The following is a 14,919-nucleotide window of genomic DNA, read 5'->3' on the forward strand; positions in this document are numbered from 1 at the left end:
AATGCAAATATTTAGGAATTACATTCAAGTTTTCATAACAATATGATTGGAGATTGGACATCCTTATACTACATAAACAATATAATGATCGGTTTTTGACTGGAATGTCCCTTTCAAAGTGAGATCACAGTTTACAATGTAATTTCAGATTCCTTTAAACCAGTAATTGGTGTTTTGAAAACACTTTTCTCTCTGCTCAACTAGCCTTGCTCAGATTGAGGGGTATGTATTCTAAAACATCATAAAAAAATGTCTCCCTACAGTCCTTAATTGTGTACCACAAATTATGTCAATAAATCAGCATACTTAAAATAGGACTTGCACCAAATATCAGCAAGAGGAAGACTCAGATATAGCTGTTTTTGCATTTGGGAGAACTATTGTAAATATCTGACACTCCTTTGCCACTCTATGTATTCTACAAGTGCTACAGTTGAACCAAGCGCGTAAACCGCCTTGGGCTCTGTGGCGATGGATAGCGCATTGGACTTCTAGTTGGTTGTAGTTATTCAAAGGTTGTGGGTTTGAGTGCTACCAGAGTCGTTATTTAGTTTTAAATGCAAATATTTAGGATTTACATACAACTTTTCATAACAATATGATTGGAGATTGGAGATCCTTATACTATATAAACAATATAATGATCGGTTGTTGACTGGAAAGTCCCTTTCAATGTATGAACACAAGTTACAATGTAATTTCAGATTCTTTTAAACCAGTAATTGGTGTTTTCAAAACACTTTTGTCTCTACTCAACTAGCCTTGCTCAGATTGAGGGGTATGTATTCTAAAACATCATAAAAAAATGTCTCCCTACAGTCCTTAATTGTGTACCACAAATTATGTCACTAAATCCGCATACTTAAAATAGGACTTGCACCAAATATCAGCAAGAGGAAGACTCAGATATAGCTGTTTTTCCATTTCGGAGAACTATTTTAAATATCTGACACTCCTTTGCCAAGCTATGTATTCTACAAGTGCTACAGTCGAACCAAGCGCTAAAACCGCTAGGGGTTTTGAGGCACAATGGATAGCGCATTGGACTTCTAGTTATTTGTAGTTATTCAAAGGTTGTGGGTTCGAGTCCCACCAGAGTCATTCTTAAGTTTTAAATGCAAATATTTAGGATTTACATTCAACTTTTCATAACAATATGATTGGAGATTGGACATCCTTATACTACATAAACAATATAATGATTGGTTGTTGACTGGAACGTCCCTTTCAAAGTTAGATCACAAGTTACAATGTAATTTCAGATTCCTTTAAAGCAGTAATTGATGTTTTGAAAACACTTTTCTCTCTACTCAACTAGCCTTGCTCAGATTGAGGGGTATGTATTCTAAAACATCATAAAAAAATGTCTCCCTACAGTCCTTAATTGTGTACCACAAATTATGTCACTAAATCGCATTCTTAAAATAGGACTTGCACCAAATATCAGCAAGAGGAAGACTCAGATATAGCTGTTTTTCCATTTGGGAGAACTATTGTAAATATCTGACACTCCTTTGCCACTCTATGTATTCTACAAGTGCTACAGTTGAACCAAGGGCGTAAACCGCCAGGGGCTCTGTGGCGCAATGGATAGCGCATTGGACTTCTAGTTGGTTGTAGTTATTCAAAGGTTGTGGGTTCGAGTCCCACCAGAGTCATTCTTTAGTTTTAAATGCAAATATTTAGGATTTACATACAACTTTTCATAACAATATGATTGGAGATTGGAGATCCTTCTACTACATAAACAATATAATGATCGGTTTTTGACTGGAAAGTCCCTTTCAAAGTAAGATCACAAGTTACAATGTAATTTCAGATTCCTTTAAACCAGTAATTGGTGTTTTGAAAACACTTTTGTCTCTACTCAACTAGCCTTGCTCAGATTGAGGGGTATGTATTCTAAAACATCATAAAAAAATGTCTCCCTACAGTCCTTAATTGTGTACCACAAATTATGTCACTAAATCTGCATACTTAAAATAGGACTTGCACCAAATATCAGCAAGAGGAAGACTCAGATATAGCTGTTTTTGCATTTGGGAGAACTATTGTAAATATCTGACACTCCTTTGCCACTCTATGTATTCTACAAGTGCTACAGTCGAACCAAGCGCTTAAACTGCCAGGGGCGTGGTGACGCAATGGATAGCGCGTTAGACTTCTAGTTGGTTGTAGTTATTCAAAAGTTGTTGGCTTGAGTCCCTCCAGAGTCGTTCTTTAGTTTTAAATGCAAATATTTAGGATTTACATACAACTTTTCATAACAATATGACTGCAGATTGGAGATCCTTATACTACATAAACAATATAATGATCGGTTGTTGACTGGAAAGTCCCTTTCGAAGTTAGATCACAAGTTACAATGTAATTTCAGATTCCTTTAAACCAGTAATTGGTGTTTTGAAAAATTACATTGTATCCGCATACTTAAAATAGGACTTGCACCAAATATCAGCAAGAGGAAGACTCAGATATAGCTGTTTTTGCATTTGGGAGAACTATTGTAAATATCTGACACTCCTTTGCCACTCTATGTATTCTACAAGTGCTACAGTCGAACCAAGCGCTTAAACTGCCAGGGGCGTGGTGGCGCAATGGATAGCGCGTTAGACTTCTAGTTGGTTGTAGTTATTCAAAAGTTGTGGGCTTGAGTCCCACCAGAGTTGTTCTTTAGTTTTAAATGCAAATATTTAGGATTTACATACAACTTTTCATAACAATATGATTGGAGATTGGAGATCCTTATACTACATAAACAATATAATGATCGGTTTTTGACTGGAAAGTCCCTTTCAAAGTAAGATCACAAGTTACAATGTAATTTCAGATTCCTTTAAACCAGTAATTGGTGTTTTGAAAACACTTTTGTCTCTACTCAACTAGCCTTGCTCAGATTGAGGGGTATGTATTCTAAAACATCATAAAAAAATGTCTCCCTACAGTCCTTAATTGTGTACCACAAATTATGTCACTAAATCCGCATACTTAAAATAGGATTTGCACCAAATATCAGCAAGAGGAAGACTCAGATATAGCTGTTTTTGCATTTGGGAGAACTATTGTAAATATCTGACACTCCTTTGCCACTCTATGTATTCTACAAGTGCTACAGTCGAACCAAGCGCTTAAACTGCCAGGGGCGTGGTGACGCAATGGATAGCGCGTTAGACTTCTAGTTGGTTGTAGTTATTCAAAAGTTGTGGGCTTGAGTCCCACCAGAGTCGTTCTTTAGTTTTAAATGCAAATATTTAGGATTTACATACAACTTTTCATAACAATATGATTGGAGATTGGAGATCCTTATACTACATAAACAATATAATGATCGGTTGTTGACTGGAAAGTCCCTTTCGAAGTTAGATCACAAGTTACAATGTAATTTCAGATTCCTTTAAACCAGTAATTGGTGTTTTGAAAAATTACATTGTATCCGCATACTTAAAATAGGACTTGCACCAAATATCAGCAAGAGGAAGACTCAGATATAGCTGTTTTTGCATTTGGGAGAACTATTGTAAATATCTGACACTCCTTTGCCACTCTATGTATTCTACAAGTGCTACAGTCGAACCAAGCACTTAAACTGCCAGGGGCGTGGTGGCGCAATGGATAGCGTGTTAGACTTCTAGTTGGTTGTAGTTATTCAAAAGTTGTGGGCTTGAGTCCCACCAGAGTCGTTCTTTAGTTTTAAATGCAAATATTTAGGATTTACATACAACTTTTCATAACAATATGATTGGAGATTGGAGATCCTTATACTACATAAACAATATAATGATCGGTTTTTGACTGGAAAGTCCCTTTCAAAGTAAGATCACAAGTTACAATGTAATTTCAGATTCCTTTAAACCAGTAATTGGTGTTTTGAAAACACTTTTGTCTCTACTCAACTAGCCTTGCTCAGATTGAGGGGTATGTATTCTAAAACATCATAAAAAAATGTCTCCCTACAGTCCTTAATTGTGTACCACAAATTATGTCACTAAATCCGCATACTTAAAATAGGATTTGCACCAAATATCAGCAAGAGGAAGACTCAGATATAGCTGTTTTTCCATTTGGGAGAACTATTGTAAATATCTGACACTCCTTTGCCACTCTATGTATTCTACAAGTGCTACATTCTAACCAAGCGCTAAAACCGCCATGGGCTCTGTGGCGCAATGGATAGTGCATTGGGCTTCTAGTTGGTTGTAGTTATTCAAAGGTTGTGGGTTCGAGTCCCACCAGAGTTGTTCTTTAGTTTTAAATGCAAATATTTAGGATTTACATTCAACTTTTCATAACAATATGATTGGAGATTGGAGTTCCTTATACTACATAAACAATATAATGATCGGTTTTTGACTGGAAAGTCCCTTTCAAAGTTAGATCACAAGTTACAATGTAATTTCAGATTCCTTTAAACCAGTAATTGGTGTTTTCAAAACACTTTTGTCTCTACTCAACTAGCCTTGCTCAGATTGAGGGGTATGTATTCTAAAACATCATAAAAAAATGTCTCACTACAGTCCTTAATTGTGTACCACAAATTATGTCACTAAATCTGCATACTTAAAATAGGACTTGCACCAAATATCAGCAAGAGGAAGACTCAGATATAGCTGTTTTTGCATTTGGGAGAACTATTGTAAATATCTGACACTCCTTTGCCACTCTATGTATTCTACAAGTGCTACAGTCGAACCAAGCGCTTAAACTGCCAGGGGCGTGGTGACGCAATGGATAGCGCGTTAGACTTCTAGTTGGTTGTAGTTATTCAAAAGTTGTGGGCTTGAGTCCCACCAGAGTCGTTCTTTAGTTTTAAATGCAAATATTTAGGATTTACATACAACTTTTCATAACAATATGATTGGAGATTGGAGATCCTTATACTACATAAACAATATAATGATCGGTTGTTGACAGGAAAGTCCCTTTCGAAGTTAGATCACAAGTTACAATGTAATTTCAGATTCCTTTAAACCAGTAATTGGTGTTTTGAAAAATTTAATTGTATCCGCATACTTAAAATAGGACTTGCACCAAATATCAGCAAGAGGAAGACTCAGATATAGCTGTTTTTGCATTTGGGAGAACTATTGTAAATATCTGACACTCCTTTGCCACTCTATGTATTCTACAAGTGCTACAGTCGAACCAAGCGCCTAAACTGCCAGGGGCGTGGTGGCGCAATGGATAGCGCGTTAGACTTCTAGTTGGTTGTAGTTATTCAAAAGTTGTGGGTTTGAGTCCCACCAGAGTCGTTCTTTAGTTTTAAATGCAAATATTTAGGATTTACATACAACTTTTCATAACAATATGATTGGAGATTGGAGATCCTTCTACTACATAAACAATATAATGATCGGTTTTTGACTGGAAAGTCCCTTTCAAAGTAAGATCACAAGTTACAATGTAATTTCAGATTCCTTTAAACCAGTAATTGGTGTTTTGAAAACACTTTTGTCTCTACTCAACTAGCCTTGCTCAGATTGAGGGGTATGTATTCTAAAACATCATAAAAAAATGTCTCCCTACAGTCCTTAATTGTGTACCACAAATTATGTCACTAAATCCGCATACTTAAAATAGGACTTGCACCAAATATCAGCAAGAGGAAGACTCAGATATAGCTGTTTTTCCATTTGGAAGAACTATTGTAAATATCTGACACTCCTTTGCCACTCTATGTATTCTACAAGTGCTACAGTTGAACCAAGCGCATAAACCGCCAGGGGCTCTGTGGCGCAATGGATAGCGCATTAGACTTCTAGTTGGTTGTAGTAATTCAAAGGTTGTGGGTTCGAGTCCCACCAGAGTCATTCTTTAGTTTTAAATGCAAATATTTAGGATTTACATTCAACTTTTCATAACAATATGATTGGAGATTGGACATCCTTATACTACATAAACAATATAATGATCGGTTGTTGACTGGAAAGTCCCTTTCAAAGTAATAACACAAGTTAAAATGTAATTTCAGATTCCTTTAAACCAGTAGTTGGTGTTTTCAAAACACTTTTGTCTCTACTCAACTAGCCTTGCTCAGATTGAGGGGTATGTATTCTAAAACATCATAAAAAAATGTCTCCCTACAGTCCTTAATTGTGTACCACAAATTTTGTCACTAAATCCGCATACTTAAAATAGGACTTGCACCAAATATCATCAAGAGGAAGACTCAGATATAGCTGTTTTTGCATTTGGGAGAACTATTGTAAATATCTGACACTCCTTTGCCACTCTATGTATTCTACAAGTGCTACAGTCGAACCAAGCGCTTAAACTGCCTGGGGCGTGGTGGCGCAATGGATAGCGCGTTAGACTTCTAGTTGGTTGTAGTTATTCAAAAGTTGTGGGCTTGAGTCCCACCAGAGTTGTTCTTTAGTTTTAAATGCAAATATTTAGGATTTACATACAACTTTTCATAACAATATGATTGGAGATTGGAGATCCTTATACTACATAAACAATATAATGATCGGTTGTTGACTGGAAAGTCCCTTTCGAAGTTAGATCACAAGTTACAATGTAATTTCAGATTCCTTTAAACCAGTAATTGGTGTTTTGAATAATTAAATTGTAACCGCATACTTAAAATAGGACTTGCACCAAATATCAGCAAGAGGAAGACTCAGATATAGCTGTTTTTGCATTTGGGAGAACTATTGTAAATATCTGACACTCCTTTGCCACTCTATGTATTCTACAAGTGCTACAGTCGAACCAAGCGCTTAAACTGCCAGGGGCGTGGTGGCGCAATGGATAGCGCGTTAGACTTCTAGTTGGTTGTAGTTATTCAAAAGTTGTGGGCTTGAGTCCCACCAGAGTCGTTCTTTAGTTTTAAATTCAAATATTTAGGATTTACATACAACTTTTCATAACAATATGATTGGAGATTGGAGATCCTTCTACTACATAAACAATATAATGATGGGTTTTTGACTGGAAAGTCCCTTTCAAAGTAAGATCACAAGTTACAATGTAATTTCAGATTCCTTTAAACCAGTAATTGGTGTTTTGAAAAATTACATTGTATCCGCATACTTAAAATAGGACTTGCACCAAATATCAGCAAGAGGAAGACTCAGATATAGCTGTTTTTGCATTTGGGAGAACTATTGTAAATATCTGACACTCCTTTGCCACTCTATGTATTCTACAAGTGCTACAGTCGAACCAAGCGCTTAAACTGCCAGGGGCGTGGTGGCGCAATGGATAGCGCGTTAGACTTCTAGTTGGTTGTAGTTATTCAAAAGTTGTGGGCTTGAGTCCCACCAGAGTCATTCTTTAGTTTTAAATGCAAATATTTAGGATTTACATACAACTTTTCATAACAATATGATTGGAGATTGGAGATCCTTCTACTACATAAACAATATAATGATCGGTTTTTGACTGGAAAGTCCCTTTCAAAGTAAGATCACAAGTTACAATGTAATTTCAGATTCCTTTAAACCAGTAATTGGTGTTTTGAAAACACTTTTGTCTCTACTCAACTAGCCTTGCTCAGATTGAGGGGTATGTATTCTAAAACATCATAAAAAAATGTCTCCCTACAGTCCTTAATTGTGTACCACAAATTTTGTCACTAAATCCGCATACTTAAAATAGGACTTGCACCAAATATCAGCAAGAGGAAGACTCAGATATAGCTGTTTTTGCATTTGGGAGAACTATTGTAAATATCTGACACTCCTTTGCCACTCTATGTATTCTACAAGTGCTACAGTCGAACCAAGCGCTTAAACTGCCTGGGGCGTGGTGGCGCAATGGATAGCGCGTTAGACTTCTAGTTGGTTGTAGTTATTCAAAAGTTGTGGCCTTGAGTCCCACCAGAGTCGTTCTTTAGTTTTAAATGCAAATATTTAGGATTTACATACAACTTTTCATAACAATATGATTGGAGATTGGAGATCCTTATACTACATAAACAATATAATGATCGGTTGTTGACTGGAAAGTCCCTTTCGAAGTTAGATCACAAGTTACAATGTAATTTCAGATTCCTTTAAACCAGTAATTGGTGTTTTGAAAAATTACATTGTATCCGCATACTTAAAATAGGACTTGCACCAAATATCAGCAAGAGGAAGACTCAGATATAGCTGTTTTTGCATTTGGGAGAACTATTGTAAATATCTGACACTCCTTTGCCACTCTATGTATTCTACAAGTGCTACAGTCGAACCAAGCGCCTAAACTGCCAGGGGCGTGGTGGCGCAATGGATAGCGCGTTAGACTTCTAGTTGGTTGTAGTTATTCAAAAGTTGTGGGTTTGAGTCCCACCAGAGTCGTTCTTTAGTTTTAAATGCAAATATTTAGGATTTACATACAACTTTTCATAACAATATGATTGGAGATTGGAGATCCTTCTACTACATAAACAATATAATGATCGGTTTTTGACTGCAAAGTCCCTTTCAAAGTAAGATCACAAGTTAAAATGTAATTTCAGATTCCTTTAAACCAGTAATTGGTGTTTTGAAAACACTTTTGTCTCTACTCAACTAGCCTTGCTCAGATTGAGGGGTATGTATTCTAAAACATCATAAAAAAATGTCTCCCTACAGTCCTTAATTGTGTACCACAAATTATGTCACTAAATCCGCATACTTAAAATAGGACTTGCACCAAATATCAGCAAGAGGAAGACTCAGATATAGCTGTTTTTCCATTTGGAAGAACTATTGTAAATATCTGACACTCCTTTGCCACTCTATGTATTCTACAAGTGCTACAGTTGAACCAAGCGTATAAACCGCCAGGGGCTCTGTGGCGCAATGGATAGCGCATTAGACTTCTAGTTGGTTGTAGTAATTCAAAGGTTGTGGGTTCGAGTCCCACCAGAGTCATTCTTTAGTTTTAAATGCAAATATTTAGGATTTACATTCAACTTTTCATAACAATATGATTGGAGATTGGACATCCTTATACTACATAAACAATATAATGATCGGTTTTTGACTGGAAAGTCCCTTTCAAAGTAAGATCACAAGTTACAATGTAATTTCAGATTCCTTTAAACCAGTAATTGGTGTTTTGAAAACACTTTTGTCTCTACTCAACTAGCCTTGCTCAGATTGAGGGGTATGTATTCTAAAACATCATAAAAAAATGTCTCCCTACAGTCCTTAATTGTGTACCACAAATTTTGTCACTAAATCCGCATACTTAAAATAGGACTTGCACCAAATATCAGCAAGAGGAAGACTCAGATATAGCTGTTTTTGCATTTGGGAGAACTATTGTAAATATCTGACACTCCTTTGCCACTCTATGTATTCTACAAGTGCTACAGTCGAACCAAGCGCTTAAACTGCCTGGGGCGTGGTGGCGCAATGGATAGCGCGTTAGACTTCTACTTGGTTGTAGTTATTCAAAAGTTGTGGGCTTGAGTCCCACCAGAGTCATTCTTTAGTTTTAAATGCAAATATTTAGGATTTACATACAACTTTTCATAACAATATGATTGGAGATTGGAGATCCTTATACTACATAAACAATATAATGATCGGTTGTTGACTGGAAAGTCCCTTTCGAAGTTAGATCACAAGTTACAATGTAATTTCAGATTCCTTTAAACCAGTAATTGGTGTTTTGAAAAATTACATTGTATCCGCATACTTAAAATAGGACTTGCACCAAATATCAGCAAGAGGAAGACTCAGATATAGCTGTTTTTGCATTTGGGAGAACTATTGTAAATATCTGACACTCCTTTGCCACTCTATGTATTCTACAAGTGCTACAGTCGAACCAAGCGCTTAAACTGCCAGGGGCGTGGTGGCGCAATGGCTAGCGCGTTAGACTTCTAGTTGGTTGTAGTTATTCAAAAGTTGTGGGCTTGAGTCCCACCAGAGTCATTCTTTAGTTTTAAATGCAAATATTTAGGATTTACATACAACTTTTCATAACAATATGATTGGAGATTGGAGATCCTTCTACTACATAAACAATATAATGATCGGTTTTTGACTGGAAAGTCCCTTTCAAAGTAAGATCACAAGTTACAATGTAATTTCAGATTCCTTTAAACCAGTAATTGGTGTTTTGAAAACACTTTTGTCTCTACTCAACTAGCCTTGCTCAGATTGAGGGGTATGTATTCTAAAACATCATAAAAAAATGTCTCCCTACAGTCCTTAATTGTGTACCACAAATTTTGTCACTAAATCCGCATACTTAAAATAGGACTTGCACCAAATATCAGCAAGAGGAAGACTCAGATATAGCTGTTTTTGCATTTGGGAGAACTATTGTAAATATCTGACACTCCTTTGCCACTCTATGTATTCTACAAGTGCTACAGTCGAACCAAGCGCTTAAACTGCCTGGGGCGTGGTGGCGCAATGGATAGCGCGTTAGACTTCTAGTTGGTTGTAGTTATTCAAAAGTTGTGGGCTTGAGTCCCACCAGAGTCGTTCTTTAGTTTTAAATGCAAATATTTAGGATTTACATACAACTTTTCATAACAATATGATTGGAGATTGGAGATCCTTATACTACATAAACAATATAATGATCGGTTGTTGACTGGAAAGTCCCTTTCGAAGTTAGATCACAAGATACAATGTAATTTCAGATTCCTTTAAACCAGTAATTGGTGTTTTGAAAAATTACATTGTATCCGCATACTTAAAATAGGACTTGCACCAAATATCAGCAAGAGGAAGACTCAGATATAGCTGTTTTTGCATTTGGGAGAACTATTGTAAATATCTGACACTCCTTTGCCACTCTATGTATTCTACAAGTGCTACAGTCGAACCAAGCGCCTAAACTGCCAGGGGCGTGGTGGCGCAATGGATAGCGCGTTAGACTTCTAGTTGGTTGTAGTTATTCAAAAGTTGTGGGTTTGAGTCCCACCAGAGTCGTTCTTTAGTTTTAAATGCAAATATTTAGGATTTACATACAACTTTTCATAACAATATGATTGGAGATTGGAGATCCTTCTACTACATAAACAATATAATGATCGGTTTTTGACTGGAAAGTCCCTTTCAAAGTAAGATCACAAGTTACAATGTAATTTCAGATTCCTTTAAACCAGTAATTGGTGTTTTGAAAACACTTTTGTCTCTACTCAACTAGCCTTGCTCAGATTGAGGGGTATGTATTCTAAAACATCATAAAAAAATGTCTCCCTACAGTCCTTAATTGTGTACCACAAATTATGTCACTAAATCCGCATACTTAAAATAGGACTTGCACCAAATATCAGCAAGAGGAAGACTCAGATATAGCTGTTTTTCCATTTGGAAGAACTATTGTAAATATCTGACACTCCTTTGCCACTCTATGTATTCTACAAGTGCTACAGTTGAACCAAGCGCATAAACCGCCAGGGGCTCTGTGGCGCAATGGATAGCGCATTAGACTTCTAGTTGGTTGTAGTAATTCAAAGGTTGTGGGTTCGAGTCCCACCAGAGTCATTCTTTAGTTTTAAATGCAAATATTTAGGATTTACATTCAACTTTTCATAACAATATGATTGGAGATTGGACATCCTTATACTACATAAACAATATAATGATCGGTTGTTGACTGGAAAGTCCCTTTCAAAGTAAGAACACAAGTTAAAATGTAATTTCAGATTCCTTTAAACCAGTAGTTGGTGTTTTCAAAACACTTTTGTCTCTACTCAACTAGCCTTGCTCAGATTGAGGGGTATGTATTCTAAAACATCATAAAAAAATGTCTCCCTACAGTCCTTAATTGTGTACCACAAATTTTGTCACTAAATCCGCATACTTAAAATAGGACTTGCACCAAATATCATCAAGAGGAAGACTCAGATATAGCTGTTTTTGCATTTGGGAGAACTATTGTAAATATCTGACACTCCTTTGCCACTCTATGTATTCTACAAGTGCTACAGTCGAACCAAGCGCTTAAACTGCCTGGGGCGTGGTGGCGCAATGGATAGCGCGTTAGACTTCTAGTTGGTTGTAGTTATTCAAAAGTTGTGGGCTTGAGTCCCACCAGAGTTGTTCTTTAGTTTTAAATGCAAATATTTAGGATTTACATACAACTTTTCATAACAATATGATTGGAGATTGGAGATCCTTATACTACATAAACAATATAATGATCGGTTGTTGACTGGAAAGTCCCTTTCGAAGTTAGATCACAAGTTACAATGTAATTTCAGATTCCTTTAAACCAGTAATTGGTGTTTTGAATAATTAAATTGTAACCGCATACTTAAAATAGGACTTGCACCAAATATCAGCAAGAGGAAGACTCAGATATAGCTGTTTTTGCATTTGGGAGAACTATTGTAAATATCTGACACTCCTTTGCCACTCTATGTATTCTACAAGTGCTACAGTCGAACCAAGCGCTTAAACTGCCAGGGGCGTGGTGGCGCAATGGATAGCGCGTTAGACTTCTAGTTGGTTGTAGTTATTCAAAAGTTGTGGGCTTGAGTCCCACCAGAGTCGTTCTTTAGTTTTAAATTCAAATATTTAGGATTTACATACAACTTTTCATAACAATATGATTGGAGATTGGAGATCCTTCTACTACATAAACAATATAATGATGGGTTTTTGACTGGAAAGTCCCTTTCAAAGTAAGATCACAAGTTACAATGTAATTTCAGATTCCTTTAAACCAGTAATTGGTGTTTTGAAAACACTTTTGTCTCTACTCAACTAGCCTTGCTCAGATTGAGGGGTATGTATTCTAAAACATCATAAAAAAATGTCTCCCTACAGTCCTTAATTGTGTACCACAAATTATGTCACTAAATCCGCATACTTAAAATAGGACTTGCACCAAATATCAGCAAGAGGAAGACTCAGATATAGCTGTTTTTCCATTTGGAAGAACTATTGTAAATATCTGACACTCCTTTGCCACTCTATGTATTCTACAAGTGCTACAGTCGAACCAAGAGCTTAAACTGCCAGGGGCTCTGTGGCCCAATGGATAGCGCATTGGTCATCTAGTTTGTTGTAGTTATGCAAAAGTTGTGGGTTCGCGTCCCACCTTAGTCGTTCTTTAGTTTTAAATGCAAATATTTAGGATTTACATTCAACTTTTCATAACAATATGATTGGAGATAGGAGATCCTTATACTACATAAACAATATAATGATCGGTTGTTGACTGGAAAGTCCCTTTCGAAGTTAGATCACAAGTTACAATGTAATTTCAGATTCCTTTAAACCAGTAATTGGTGTTTTGAAAAATTAAATTGTATCTGCATACTTAAAATAGGACTTGCACGAAATATCAGCAAGAGGAAGACTCAGATATAGCTGTTTTTGCATTTGGGAGAACTATTGTAAATATCTGACACTCCTTTGCCACTCTATGTATTCTACAAGTGCTACAGTTGAACCAAGCGTGTAAACCGCCTGGGGCTCTGTGGTGATGGATAGCGCATTGGAATTCTAGTTGGTTGTAGTTATTTAAAGGTTGTGGGTTTGAGTCCCACCAGAGTCGTTCTTTAGTTTTAAATGCAAATATTTAGGATTTACATAAAACTTTTCATAACAATATGATTGGAGATTGGAGATCCTTATACTGCATAAACAATATAATGATCGTTTGTTGACTGGAAAGTCCCTTTCAAAGTAAGATCTCAAGTTACAATGTAAATTCAGATTCCATTAATCCAGTAATTGGTGTTTTGAAAACACTTTTGTCTCTACTCAACTAGCCTTGCTCAGATTGAGGGGTATGTATTCTAAAAAATCATAAAAAAATGTCTCCCTACAGTCCTTAATTGAGTACCACAAATTATGTCACTAAATCCGCATACTTAAAATAGGACTTGCACCAAATATCAGCAAGAGGAAGACTCAGATATAGCTGTTTTTCCATTTGGGAGAACTATTGTAAATATCTGACACTCCTTTGCCACGCTATGTATTCTACAAGTGCTACAGTCGAACCAAGCGCTAGAACCGAAAGGGGCTCTGTGGCGCAATGCATAGCGCATTGGACTTCTACTTGGTTGTAGTTATTCAAAGGTTGTGGGTTCGAGTCCCCCCAGAGTCATTCTTTTGTTTTAAATGCAAATATTTAGGAATTACATTCAAGTTTTCATAACAATATGATTGGAGATTGGACATCCTTATACTACATAAACAATATAATGATCGGTTTTTGACTGGAATGTCCCTTTCAAAGTGAGATCACAGTTTACAATGTAATTTCAGATTCCTTTAAACCAGTAATTGGTGTTTTGAAAACACTTTTCTCTCTGCTCAACTAGCCTTGCTCAGATTGAGGGGTATGTATTCTAAAACATCATAAAAAAATGTCTCCCTACAGTCCTTAATTGTGTACCACAAATTATGTCAATAAATCAGCATACTTAAAATAGGACTTGCACCAAATATCAGCAAGAGGAAGACTCAGATATAGCTGTTTTTGCATTTGGGAGAACTATTGTAAATATCTGACACTCCTTTGCCACTCTATGTATTCTACAAGTGCTACAGTTGAACCAAGCGCGTAAACCGCCTTGGGCTCTGTGGCGATGGATAGCGCATTGGACTTCTAGTTGGTTGTAGTTATTCAAAGGTTGTGGGTTTGAGTGCTACCAGAGTCGTTATTTAGTTTTAAATGCAAATATTTAGGATTTACATACAACTTTTCATAACAATATGATTGGAGATTGGAGATCCTTATACTATATAAACAATATAATGATCGGTTGTTGACTGGAAAGTCCCTTTCAATGTATGAACACAAGTTACAATGTAATTTCAGATTCTTTTAAACCAGTAATTGGTGTTTTCAAAACACTTTTGTCTCTACTCAACTAGCCTTGCTCAGATTGAGGGGTATGTATTCTAAAACATCATAAAAAAATGTCTCCCTACAGTCCTTAATTGTGTACCACAAATTATGTCACTAAATCCGCATACTTAAAATAGGACTTGCACCAAATATCAGCAAGAGGAAGACTCAGAT

General features: G+C 36.4%; 4 non-coding genes across 4 annotated transcripts; all 4 read left to right on the forward strand.

Moving 5' to 3' along the window:
* The first annotated feature begins 1,572 nt into the window (after positions 1-1,572).
* TRNAR-UCU (transfer RNA arginine (anticodon UCU)) lies at positions 1,573-1,658 on the forward strand. Its single transcript is given in 2 exon segments — positions 1,573-1,609; positions 1,623-1,658. It is a non-coding gene; the product is annotated as a tRNA-Arg (tRNA).
* Positions 1,659-5,721: 4,063 nt separating this feature from the next.
* TRNAR-UCU (transfer RNA arginine (anticodon UCU)) lies at positions 5,722-5,807 on the forward strand. Its single transcript is given in 2 exon segments — positions 5,722-5,758; positions 5,772-5,807. It is a non-coding gene; the product is annotated as a tRNA-Arg (tRNA).
* Positions 5,808-8,754: 2,947 nt separating this feature from the next.
* TRNAR-UCU (transfer RNA arginine (anticodon UCU)) lies at positions 8,755-8,840 on the forward strand. The gene is given in 2 exon segments: positions 8,755-8,791; positions 8,805-8,840. It is a non-coding gene; the product is annotated as a tRNA-Arg (tRNA).
* Positions 8,841-11,334: 2,494 nt separating this feature from the next.
* Positions 11,335-11,420, forward strand: TRNAR-UCU (transfer RNA arginine (anticodon UCU)). The gene is given in 2 exon segments: positions 11,335-11,371; positions 11,385-11,420. It is a non-coding gene; the product is annotated as a tRNA-Arg (tRNA).
* Positions 11,421-14,919: the final 3,499 nt, after the last annotated feature.

This window comes from Taudactylus pleione, unplaced genomic scaffold (genome assembly GCF_031769625.1).
Source record: "Taudactylus pleione unplaced genomic scaffold, aTauple2 ptg000070l, whole genome shotgun sequence".
In the NCBI taxonomy this organism is placed as follows: domain Eukaryota; kingdom Metazoa; phylum Chordata; class Amphibia; order Anura; family Myobatrachidae; genus Taudactylus; species Taudactylus pleione.